The sequence below is a fragment of the Podarcis gaigeae genome (genome assembly GCF_964106915.1).
Source record: "Podarcis gaigeae genome assembly, chromosome: 16".
NCBI classification, from domain to species: Eukaryota; Metazoa; Chordata; class Lepidosauria; order Squamata; family Lacertidae; genus Podarcis; species Podarcis gaigeae.
Window position 1 is genome coordinate 6883544 of NC_139693.1, and position 12459 is coordinate 6896002.

At 47.6% G+C, this 12459-nt stretch overlaps 1 long non-coding RNA gene across 1 annotated transcript; it reads left to right on the forward strand.

The window, feature by feature from the left end:
- Window positions 1–8197: 8197 nt before the first annotated feature.
- Window positions 8198–10709, forward strand: LOC310833510. The gene is made up of 2 exons (XR_014558728.1): window positions 8198–8245; window positions 10049–10709. It is a non-coding gene; the product is annotated as an uncharacterized lncRNA (long non-coding RNA).
- The last annotated feature ends 1750 nt before the right edge of the window (window positions 10710–12459 follow it).

Genomic DNA, 12459 nt, shown 5'->3' on the forward strand with positions numbered 1-12459 from the left:
ACAAATGAACATGGTCAACATGGCCTAGCTCATTGGTTGCATTGCTGAACTTCTTCACACTCTACCCAAATTAAGCTCCTGGAATTTAAGGCAGTTAAAGCTACCAAGATGACCTGGGCAAGCCAATCTTACCTGTTCCTTTGAGGAATGGAAAGGCAGAAGAAGCTGATCAGTGAAGCTGTTGGAGGACTCTGGATGGATGAGGGCTTTTTATACTGTGTCAGTGGCATCCTTGACAGCCCAGTGACATCACTTTGTTTTCAAGTTCCACCCTCAAGAACTGCTGATTCCATCATGTGCAAAATTACTTTAATAATTCCAGTGATGTCAGTATTATGCTCTCCTCAGCTTATTACAATGAATCACCCAGATTGCATTTTCATGTTCTCTATTTCGCTCTGTGAGAATTTTCATTACATTTGCAGAACCCCTTACTTCTGTTATCCCCCAAATGGGAAACCGGTGTGGCCCTCCAGAATGCGACTGAACTCCAGGTCTTAGAATCATAGAATTGGAAGGGACCCTGGGTCATCTAGTCCAACCCCTGTAATGCAGGAATCTCAGCTAAAGTTTCCATGACAGATGACCATCCAACATCCACTTAAAAACCTCCAAGAAAGGAGAGTCCACAACCTCCCAAGGGAGACGGTTCCACTGTCGAACAGCTCTTCCTGTCAGAAAGTTTTTTCATATGTTTAGTCAGAATCTCCTTTCTTGTAACTTGAGGCCATTGGTTCGAGTCCCACCCTCCAGAGCAGGAGAAAACAAGTTTGTTCCCTCTTCCATGTGACAGCCCTTGAGATATTTGAAGATGGCTATCATATCTCCTCTCAGTCTCTTCTTTTCCAGGCTAGTCATACCCAGCTCCTTCAACCATTCTTCATAAGGCTTGGTTTCCAGATCCTAGAAACCATTTCTGGAAATCATCCCTGACCAAAGGCCATGCGGCATTCTATGTGGCAGTCCCAAAACCAGATGTAGCCGAAATGGTGCTCTCCCATCGTCTCTGATCATTGGCTCTGCTGCCTGTGGACTAAAGAGAGATGCAATTCAGAAGCAACAGGAAGGTTAGCAAATTTTGCACTTAAGGGCTTGCTGATTGGAAGGTTGGCGACTTGAATCCCCACGACGGGGTGAGCTCCCGTTGCTCGGTCCCAGCTCCTGCCAACCTAGCAGTTCGAAAGCATGTCAAAGTGCAAGTAGATAAATAGGTACCGCTCCGGTGGGAAGGTAAACGGCATTTCCATGCGCTGCTCTGGTTTCGCCAGAAGCAGCTTAGTCATGCTGGCCACATGACCCAGAAGCTGGGTTAATAAAGCTCAGCCAATAAAGCGAGGTGAGCACCACCACCCCAGAGTCGTCTGCGACTGGACCTAATGGTCAGGGGTCCCTTTACCTTTACCTATATGACTGAACAAAAAGGACTATAAAATATAAAGTGCTCCTTGTTCTTGTCTGTGAAGTTACCGAGCACTGATTCATTTTCCTGCCCAAGCTTGGCAGAGAAAATAAGGACATTCTGGGATCAAATCAGAAGCCGAGGTGGCTTTTGCAATTCTGGGACTGTCCCTGGAAAATAGGGACACTTGCAGGGGGCAGGCGTATGAGCCTGCATTTTGACTCCTAATCTAGATGGCTTCCCTTGGGGCCAGTGTAGGACTACATCTCAAAGGCCAGAGAGCTACTATCTGCAATAAATCCCTCTGCACAGGGAGCACTGGGAATTGTAGAATTGTGAGGGGAATGGAAGGGGTCTCCTAACAACATTCAGCCTAACAGCAAACAACCTTAAACAAACTACAGCTCCCAGAATTCTTTGCCGGATGTCATGTCTGTTTAAAGTGGTATCATAGAGCTTTAAATACAGTGGTACCTCGGGAAACTTCCGGGTTGGCGCCATCGCCAAATGGCGGGCTCCCTCCGTGCTCCGGAGGGAGCCGGCTCGGCAGGGGTTGGGTTCTTCCGCGCCGGCGACGCGGGGACCCTCAAAAGCCATGGGCACGGAGCCCCATGGACATGGTGACTCGGCTGGCACCTTTGCGCCCCTCCCCGGCCCGCGAAAGAGCCTTTTTAAAGGCTAAGGAACGGGCGCCTGGGGGGGGTGTTTTGAGTCCGCCGCTTCCCCTGCCGAGCGAAGCCGCATGCCATTCGGTGGAGAGCGCTAGCTTCTTCTATTGAAAATTTGGATCCAAAAGAAAAACCCGTGAGTAATTGGACTATGGATTAAAAAGAGGGATAAATTTTTAAAATTTGATGCGAACGGGGGAGGTGGAAAAAGGAAGTCAGCCCCCCCTTTATTGTAGAAAAGACAAAACAAAGGACTTGACAACTAAGATCGAGTGTAACCCTATCTTGATGAACTAACAACTTCGCGAGGGAAAATTATAAGTTTGAGCTGGAGGAGAAAAGGAGAATTTGCATTAAAAAGCAACCCCCCCCCCCCGGAATCCCTGAAGCGATCTGCGAGAATACCTGGAGAAGAGTAATGGAGGTTTTGACAGCTGTCAAAGAGCTGTCAAAACGGAAGAACAAAATAGAGACGGTGTTTTGAGGACTTTGCCAGTTACATTTGGATATAAATTGGATACAAATTGTTTCAAATAAGGATTAACAAGCTATTTGGACTGGTGGATGTGATCTGGAAGGGAACTCAGTTACTGTAATCCATCTAGAGGTGCTGAGGGATATTGCATGTGTTTTTGCTAGGAAACTTGAACAGTTGAACAGAACTTTCAACCTCCTGGGAAACTGCAGAAATGGAACATTATTTTGTCTACAGAGGTCTACATACTACAAGAAACAATGGATTTATCTGTTGGAAAATGAAAGGGACATGACGTAATGTTTTGCTCCTGAATAACAAGCCTCTGCAGAGGAATTAGAAGCTTTTGGAAAAAGAACCTTTCTGCGGGAGAACAGGGAAACAAAAAGGAGGAGAATGACCGACAAGAATAAGGAAACAACAAGAACTGGACAGAACTGGAAGTGGGGACATTTGGGATATCCAGATTTGACAAGCTTATGGAAATAAAATTGGAGTTTTTACTCCGGGATACAAAAATCTGGATAGAAGAAATGAGCCCCTTTTTGAGATAGACTCCTTCTAAGACTGGACACTTGTGATTAAAAATGACTGGTAAAGAATCAGAGAGATATGGGTTTAGTGAAATGTGGGTACACCAGGAAGATATTAGAATTGGAGGGATATAAGGAACGCAACAGGGAAAGAGGGGAGGGAAATTTGGAATCCAAAGGCTGTAAAATTATTTTCTCTTTCTTTTTGTATTCTCTTTTCATCTGCATTATATCTGAATGGGGGGAACTCGTGGAAGGGTAGACAGATCTTAGGGGATGGGAATTTGAAAAAATTGGGTTATTGACGATGAGTGTAATTTGGGGATAAGAACTTGTTGAATTTAATTGTTTATTTAGAAGATTTGGAACACAAGAGAGGGGAGGGGGAAGTCCTGGTTATTGGAAGAAGTGTATAAATTGGATTTAATTTGTTTTAATTTGGAAAACCTTAATAAAAATTATTTTAAAAAATAAATAAATAAATAAATAAATACAGTGGTACCTCGGGATGCGAACGGGATCCATTCCGGAGCCCCATTCACATCCTGAAGAGAACATAAGACGCAACAACGCCTCTGAGTGTTCGTGGGTCACGTTTTGCCGCTTCTGCGCATGCACGTGACATCATTTTGAGCGTCTGCGCATGCACGAGCGGCGAAACCCAGAAGTAGCGTGCTCCTTTACTTCTGGGTTGCCACAGAGCGCAACCTGAAAGCGCTCAACCTGAAGCACATTCAACCCAAGGTATGACGGTACATGACATTACAGTGGTACCTCAGGTTAAGTACTTAATTCGTTCCGGAGGTCCGTACTTAACCTGAAATTGTTCTTAACCTGAAGCACCACTTTAGCTAATGGGGCCTCCTGCTGCCGCCGCACAGTGGCGTAGCGTGGGGGGTGCAGGGGGGCCCAGCCGCACCGGGCGCAACATCTGGGGGTTAGGGTTAGGGGGCGCAAATCCATGGGTTAGGGGGCGCAAATCACGGGTTAGGGGGCGCAAATTACTTGCCTTGCCCCGGGTGCTGACAACCCACGCTACGCCACTGCAGCCGCACCACCAGAGCCCAATTTCTGTTCTTATCCTGAAGCAAAGTTTTTAACCTGAAGCACTATTTCTGGGTTAGCGGAGTCTGTAACCTGAAGCGTATGTAACCTGAGGTACCACTGTAATTTGGCCAGGGAGAAAGATGTCTCTCAATACATTCTCTCAACACCATGTGTCATTTCACTCATTTCCCATCTGCCCCCTCTCCTTTTATTCACTTTTAGTCTTTCTAAACTAAAAAGTAGCAAGCAATACAAATGCTTCCAGTAAAGGGAGTTGTTGCAGTCCCCTGATCATTTCGGTTGCCTACTTTCTGCACTTACCCCCAGTTCAAGAATCTCGTTTTTGTAATTATTTCTTTTTTATAATAATATTATATTCATCTTCTTTTTTCAAACAGAGCTGTACACAAATGAATACGTCGCTTTCTTCAAAGAAGGGGGTAAATAAGTCATTGGTTGAAGACACTAATCCAAGTGTTAATTAAACTCTACAAATATGCTACAAGGACTCTTCCAGGAAATTAGGCCTTTATTTGTGGTTTGTTAAAGTAAATCTATATAATATGGTAATATCTGTCCTGTCACCAGAAAGGCTGGTGGAAGTGTCAGCCTGGGAGTCCATAACATGAGCTGAGGCTGGCAGACATGTTCTTATTAAATTCCAACCTGGCATTTAGTTCCTGGCATGAACATCCCAGAAGACGTCTGCTTTGATGGGCACTTTGATCTTGGAAAATGGCTCCGAAAAATGCCAAGCTTCTGAGGCAACAAATATCCTGTGTGTGTTTGTTTGATTTGTTGTTTCGGGAAACCCCAAAGAAGGGCAAAGAATGCTTAGCCAGATGCAGAGATGGCTGGATCATTCCCAGTTCCCATCAGTTATAAAAGTGGGCCTTAAAAAGACCACTGGTGGGCAGAAACCTGCCAAAAATGCCTATTTATAAACAGGGTTTAACAAACATTCTGAGCCTTAGAAGCTCATATTATTATTATTATTATTATTATTATTATTATTATTGAATTCATATACTGCCCTATACCTAGAGGTCTCAGGGTGATTGACAAAAAAGATCAGCATAAAAACCACAATATATATATATAATCAAAATAAAAGCAGCAACCCAATAACACCCCCCTCCCAAAAAGAAACAGATTTTAAAAGGGCAGAGGGTGTTAATCAAATCAACCAAAGGCCTGGTTTAAAAGGGACATTTTTGCCTGGCACCTAAAGGTGTATAATGAAGGCGCCAGGCGAACTTCCCTGGGGAGAGCATTTCACAAACAGGGAGCCACTGCAGAGAAGGTCCCATTCACAAGCTGCCACCCTCTGGACCTCTCAAGGAGGAGGCAAACGAAGAAGGGCCGCAGAATATGATCTCAGGGTCCGGGTAGGTTCATATGGAAAGAGGCGGTGCTTGAGGTATTGTGGTCCTGAGCCATTTAAGGCTTTATAGGTCAAAACAAGCACTTCGAATTAGGCCCAGAAACTAATTGGTAGTCAGTGCAGGCGGACCAGGACCGGTGCAATATGCTCAAACCGTCTTGCTCCGGTGAGCAACCCAGCCACTGAATTCTGCACTAGCTGAAGTTTCCAAACCACCTCCAAAGGCAGCCCTACATATAACACATTGCAGGAATCTAACCTTGAGGTTACTAGAGCATAGACAACAGTAGTTAGGCTATCACTGTCCAGATAGGGGCATAGCTGGGCCAGCGGACGAAGCTGATGGAAGGCACTCTGGGCCACTGAGGCCACCTGAGTCTTGAGCAACAGCAAAAAATCCAGGAGTAACCCCAAGCTACGAACCTATTCCTTCAGAAACAGTGTAACCCCATAATGAACGGGCAATCTCCCACCCATCCGGTCTAGGGAACCACCCACTAACAGTGCCTTAGTCTTATCTGGATTGAGCTTCAGTTTGTTGGGTCTCATCCAGTCCATTGCTGAAGCAAGACACTGGTCCAGCACTTCCACTGCCTCACCTACATATGCAAAGGAGAAATAGAGCTGAGCGTCATCAGCATATTGCTGACAACGTACTCCAGACCTCCGGATAATCCCTCCCAGTGGTTTCATCTAGATGTTAGACAACATGCGGGATAGGATTGAGCCCCACGGAACCCCACACTGAAGGTTCCACAGGGCTGAGAAGCACTCCCCAAACAACACCCCCTGGGAACGACCATCCAAGTAGGACTTGAACCACCATCTATTGTTCCATCTAGCTCAGTATTGTCTACACAGACCGACCACAGCTCTCCAGGATTTATCTCCCAGCCCTTCCTTCAAAGATTGAACCTGAGACCTTCTGCTTGCAGAAGTCCACATGCTAGTGTGGGCACTGTGATCTTGTGATCACAACCATCTCACCTCGCGAAAAGCACTTTTTCTTCAGGCCGCAATCTTGTGCGGGTCATGTGACCTGCACTGCTCTGAAAGATGGCACCCCAGGTTTTTTTTTGCTTCTACACAAAATAGCTACCACATCTAAAAGAGCAGAAAACAGTGACAGGACCATAAAATGACCCTGCTTTTAGGTTTCTCCCAGGCATCTGGTTGGCCAATGTGAAGACAGGATGCTGTACTAGATGGGTCATTTAATGGGGTAGAAGAGCTGGGGGGGGGACACCTCTGGTGACCAATGTGTCCCTTTGGTTTCAGATAGTACATGAGTAAAGGTAAAGGTACCCCTGCCCGTACGGGCCAGTCTTGACAGACTCTAGGGTTGTGCGCTCATCTCACTCTAGGGGCTGGGAGCTAGCGCTGTCCGCAGACACTTCCGGGTCACGTGGCCAGCGTGACAAAGCTGCTCCGGCGAACCGGCACCAGAGCAGCACACGGAAACACCGTTTACCTTCCCACTATACAGCACTTAAGGGTACTTGCACTTAAGGGTGCTTTCGAACTGCTAGGTGGGCAGGAGCTGGGACCGAACGATGGGAGCGCACCCCGCCGCGGGGATTCGAACCACCGACCATGTGATCGCCAAGTCCTAGGCGCTGAGGTTTTACCCACAGTGCCACCCGCGTCCCAAGTACATGAGTAGATGAGTCTAAAAAGTCCAGGACAGAAAGTTTCATGGTCCTCTAGCAACTGTGGTGGCTCATTTACCAGAGGCAGGGGCGTCTTACCCATAGAGGCTAGTGGTGTGGGGGGGGCAGGGTACCAAGTTCTGGAGGGCGCCAGGGAAGAGGCGGAGGCTGGACATGGTGCCTCCCAGCATCAGCTCGCCGCCCTCGCCCGCCTCCGCCATGTTGCGCCTAAGCAGCACTGCACCAGAGCCTCAGCCTGCCATGGCCACAGTGGCACAAAGCGGCCAGCTGAGTCGGGAGGCGCCATGTCCAGCCTCTGCCTCTTCCCCACTGGAGCAGCTGCCCTCCAGCCACTGCCCACCTCCTCCAGCCCCACTGGCAGCGCCATCCTCCCTAAAAAAACCTTTGGGAAATGGGGGGAGGCACCGGAGGGAGCTTTGCACCATGGTGCCAGATATGTTTAAGACAGCCCTGACCAGAGGTAATGTATTTTGTGTTAGCTCTGGAAGTGTATCCTCAGTTCTGACCAAACTACAGTAAGTCTCCTGATGTATGTTGTGTTCTAGGAGGCTTCTCCATACAAAACAAGAAGTGACCTATGTTGTTAATCCGTTGGCCAGTGTGAGACCTGGATGAAGGATTGATTATGTGTCTTTGGCCCAGAGCTCTTGGGTTATGACGATCAATGGCATGTATCAAGTGATGCCTCCACATGAGGCCTCTTTGCAAAGCTTCCCTTTTCGCCTTTGATGTAAAATGAAGTTGGTGGAACATTATCCCAGTGGGGGAGAAGGGAGATCAGCATGTTGGAATGTGCAGTGCAGTTATTGTGAGAATCCAGCAACAGCTTCATTAAATACAATTTGCTCATACTCTTTATGGCTATTATTAAAGTAATTTGGTGTGTGATGCTGATGAGGTAATTTGCTGGCAGCTAATTAAGACTTTGGGCAGGAGGAGAAAGATCCTGTGTCCCAAAACCACAGACCTGTGAGGCTTAGAGTATATAAGCCCATGACATGGAGAGCTTTTCCATCAGTTCCACCAGAGCTTCAGACATCTCTCAGCTTCCTGTTGCTTGGAAAAGCAGGTAAGAGAGCTGACTCCAGAAGGGTTTGTAGGAACATAACTTGCCTTTTCAATGTATCTTTGCCTTCCTGTTTCATTTCCTCTGTGTGTTTTCTTTAAGATATGGATAGCATGGTGAATCTTAGAGCTGGTTCAAGCCACAGAATGTGCGTCCCTCAGAAAAGGGAAGGCAAATCTAAACATTAAGAGGTTTATTAGCTGTTGGCTGGATGCTTGGATGAGCTGCGGATGGGGACACAATGGCCACCCAGATGTTGTTGGACTGAAATTCCCATCAGCCCCAGTAAGCAGGGCTGAGGATAAGGGCTGATGGGAGCTGTAGTCTAAGAATTTCTGGACGACCACAACTTCCCCATCCCTGGTATAATATCATCATGCTGACCCTCCAGGCTCTTTCTCTACACATCCATCACTGCCAGTTGTCCAGTTTGGCTTTCCTTGGACTCCAGGGATATGTGTCTGCCACCATGAGAACAAGATACTGGATGAAATGGGCCTTTAGTCTCATCCAGCAGGGCTTTTCTTACGTTGTTCTTCTGCAAGCTGTGGGAATTGCCTGCTCTGCACCATAGCACCGCAACTAGGGACACAAAACCTGTGACTCTCCAGATGTCAGGGACTGGGGAGAGGAGGAAAGGTGGAGACCGCCTCCCCAGCCTAACCCTTCCAGAGAAGAGGAAGACAGTTCAGACAGGGGTTTGAGGGAGGTCACAGCTCAGATGCAGATGAGAGGAAAAGCTGGGAAATAATGGGGGGGGGAGAGGAAGCACCAGGGGGAGGAGAGACAGCTGGTGGATACAGTGTATTTAGAAAGCATTACAGACCACCTTCCCCCCTTCTAGAACTGGTGAGTCTTGAAAGTAAGAGAGCAAAGAGCTCAAAGGCAGAGGGCACATAGCAGCAGTTGTAGAAGTGAAAAATGATGAAGTGGGAGAAACAAGGGGAGAGGGTGAAGGTTCACTTCGAACATCACCATTATCCAAGAGGCTGGGTTCCAAAGACTCTCTGTGAATACTGAATAATAAGTGGATGGTAAGAAACATTCATTGTCTTTGAACTTTCCTGGGCAACTGGCTATGGGAGGTGCTGGCATCTGCCTGACACCAGATACGCATCAGCCTCCAAGTCTCACCAGTCATACCAGCACTGTTCTGGTCTGAGCAGTGATCAGGGAAGGTGGGGAGGAGTGGTTCACAATATCTGGAGGACTGCAGGATCTCCAAATTTGAATATGAGGTACTTGGATATTTGTACATAGGAAGGTCCCCACCCCTGCTTTAAATGTAAAGGGACCCCCGACCGTTAGGTCCAGTCACGGATGACTCTGGGGTTGCAGCGCTCATCTCGCTTTACTGGCCGAGGGAGCCGGGGTACAGCTTCCGGGTCATGTGGCCAGCCTGACTAAGCCGCTTCTGGCGAACCAGAGCAGCGCACGAAAATGCCATTTACCTTCCCGCCGGAGTGGTACCTATTTATCTACTTGCACTTTGACGTGCTTTCAAACTGCTAGGTGGGCAGGAGCAGGGACCGAGCAACAGGAGCTCACCCCATTGTGGGGATTTGAACCGCTGACCTTCTGATCGGCATACCCTAGGCTCAGTGGTTTGGACCACAGCGCCACCCGCATCCCAGATATGCTTTAAGGCACAATAAAATGTAAATCTTCTTTTAGTATTATGAGTACACATTGTGATAAAATTTAAACAGATTTCTTGCATTGTAAAGGTGAGGCTAAATATCTCCCATTGGCCCCAGAACACTAAAACACTTGTCTATCTTTCTACTCCCTCCTGTGTCCTTTCAGACCCATCTCCATCACTCAGCCATGGCAAACTGTGGTCCATCCTGTGCTGTCCCATCTTGTGCCTCCACCCCAGTCGTCGGTTTTGGATCAGCAGGTCTTGGAGGCCTTGGAGGCCTTGGTGGCCTTGGCCTTGGCGACACCTACGGCTATGGCTCCGGTGCCCTGGTGGGATCCGGCATCCCTTCTGCCAGTCTAGGTATTCTTTCTGGTGTCGCCCCTTCATGCATCAACCAGATCCCACCATCAGAGGTCGTGATCCAGCCACCAGCCTGCATCGTGACCATCCCAGGTCCCATCCTCTCTGCTAGCTGTGAGCCAGTGGCCGTAGGAGGAAATGCTCCATGCTCCCCTGGTGGTTTGGGCAGTGGGTTCCTCGGAGCTGGTTCTCTTGGAGCCGGTGCTCTTGGAGCTGGTGGTCTTAGAGGATCTCGTTTTGGAGTTGGGAGTCGCTATGGATTCGTTGGAGACAGAGGAAGCATCTGTTACAACCCCTGCTAAGTTAACATGGAAGGTTTATTAGGGGAAAGAATATCGACTGCAAAATGTTCAAGCTGGGTTTAAGATATGCTGAGCATCCCCAATTCCTGATGAAGCCACTGGGCATTGGGGGCACCCAGCAAGCCTGAAAATCAGACCCACAACCATCTTTCATGCATCCATTTCTCATCTTAACATAATCCCCCTCTATCCCACTGTTTATGTGCTTTCCCCTCTCCTGGCTTTTATTTATTATCTGTACAGCTCTTCTGCACTCCTCCAGCAGACTAAAGAGCAAAAAAACAACAACTATGGACTTGTCCCCTGGAATTAATGCCCAGTCAGTTTGGTACATCTGTGAAAATGGCAGAAGTGGGGAAAGTTTTATAAATCCCACAAATAGAACTTATCTCATTCTGGGACAAGATTTGCAATACAGAGACAATTTATGTATATTTCTTCAGATTTGCCCTTTTCAAAAAAATAACCAACTTCTTGAGAATTTGTTCAATTATGTATCTCTCCCCCACCCCTGGATTCCTAATAAAACATACCTGCATCATAGCTCTGGTCTCCTGTTCTACTTTAGCATTTAGACTCCTTTCTTCCTTAAAGATGGATTACTGTGAAGAGAATCATCTGATGATCAGATTCCTATCAAGACCTTCCATCTCTGGAGCATTCTTTGCAGGATTGGGGCACATTTTCAGGGAGTTTCTAGAATCCTTACATGAGATACGGCATAGGTGGGGTACATTACAGAGGGGGTCTCCAACATTTTTCAGAGCAATGGCACCCTCGAGGACTTTCCTGGCTCCAATGTAGCTTCTGAGTGTCCCATTCACTGGCTCCTAGATGGTCAGGGCAGTTCTATTTGCTTTCTGGAAAAGTGCCCAGGGCTTGAGTTGGAAGACTTGACACACTCTTTCCTTTGGAATTTAATCATTAAAGTTGGTTGAGCTTTGGTTCAGAGTAGACTTAATCGTGGGAAGTTGGATCAACACAGTCCCCTCCACTACCTGTTCAGTCTCAATCACACTTCACAAGCATCACTTAAAAAGAGTATAAAAACTCACACATAGAGATTCCATTGATAAGGAAAGCAAAAGTGATTTACAGTGGCTCAGTGTAGGGGGAAGTATGGTGTGGGAGAAGCCACAGGCTGTGTAAGTTACTGCCTGTGCCATGTGCCAGCCCTTCCTCTAACCTGGGGAACTGTGGTGGTCCTATCAGCCAGCCCTCGGGTCTGCAGCTGCTGCTGCTGCTATGTACTAGGTCAGCTCCCGGTAAGACCACCCTTATCTATGGCTGGATTGTGGATGAGAAAGCCAATCTGGGCTGTTTCACTAAGACCTGGGTGAAGTGGGTGCATCTGGTCTCACCCTGTTGTGCCCACGTGGGTATTTGGCGTAGTATCATGGTAGACTTGGCGCTCAAGGAGGGGGAGTTGCTGCTGTAGTCTATAGAGATTCTCTTCTTCCCTTCCTCTCTCCCTCCCAGCTCTCTGTTCAATTTGGGTAAGATCCAGAGCATGTGTCCTTAACATTGGGCAATCAAGACAGATTATGGATTCTGCTGCTTTACTGCCCACCTCACCGACTAGCAGTCTCCCTGCCTGAGCTGATGGAGCTGGTTTCGGAGGCAGTGTTGAGGAGGCCTAGACTGCTGGTTCTGGGGGACTTCAACAACCATGCCCAGCTTGGCATGGCTGCCATGACAACCATGGTTCTCCTCCAACATGTAACTGGCCCAACACATCTGGACCCTGTTTTCTCAAGTGGGTAGGAAGAGAAAAGAGAGAGAGAAGAGTAGATTCATAATCTGGGGAACAGGGTTTGTGTCTCCACTCCTCCACATGCAGCTGCTGGGGTGACCTTGTGCTAGTCACACTTCTCTAAAGTCTCTCAGCCCCACTCACCTCACAGAGTGTTTGT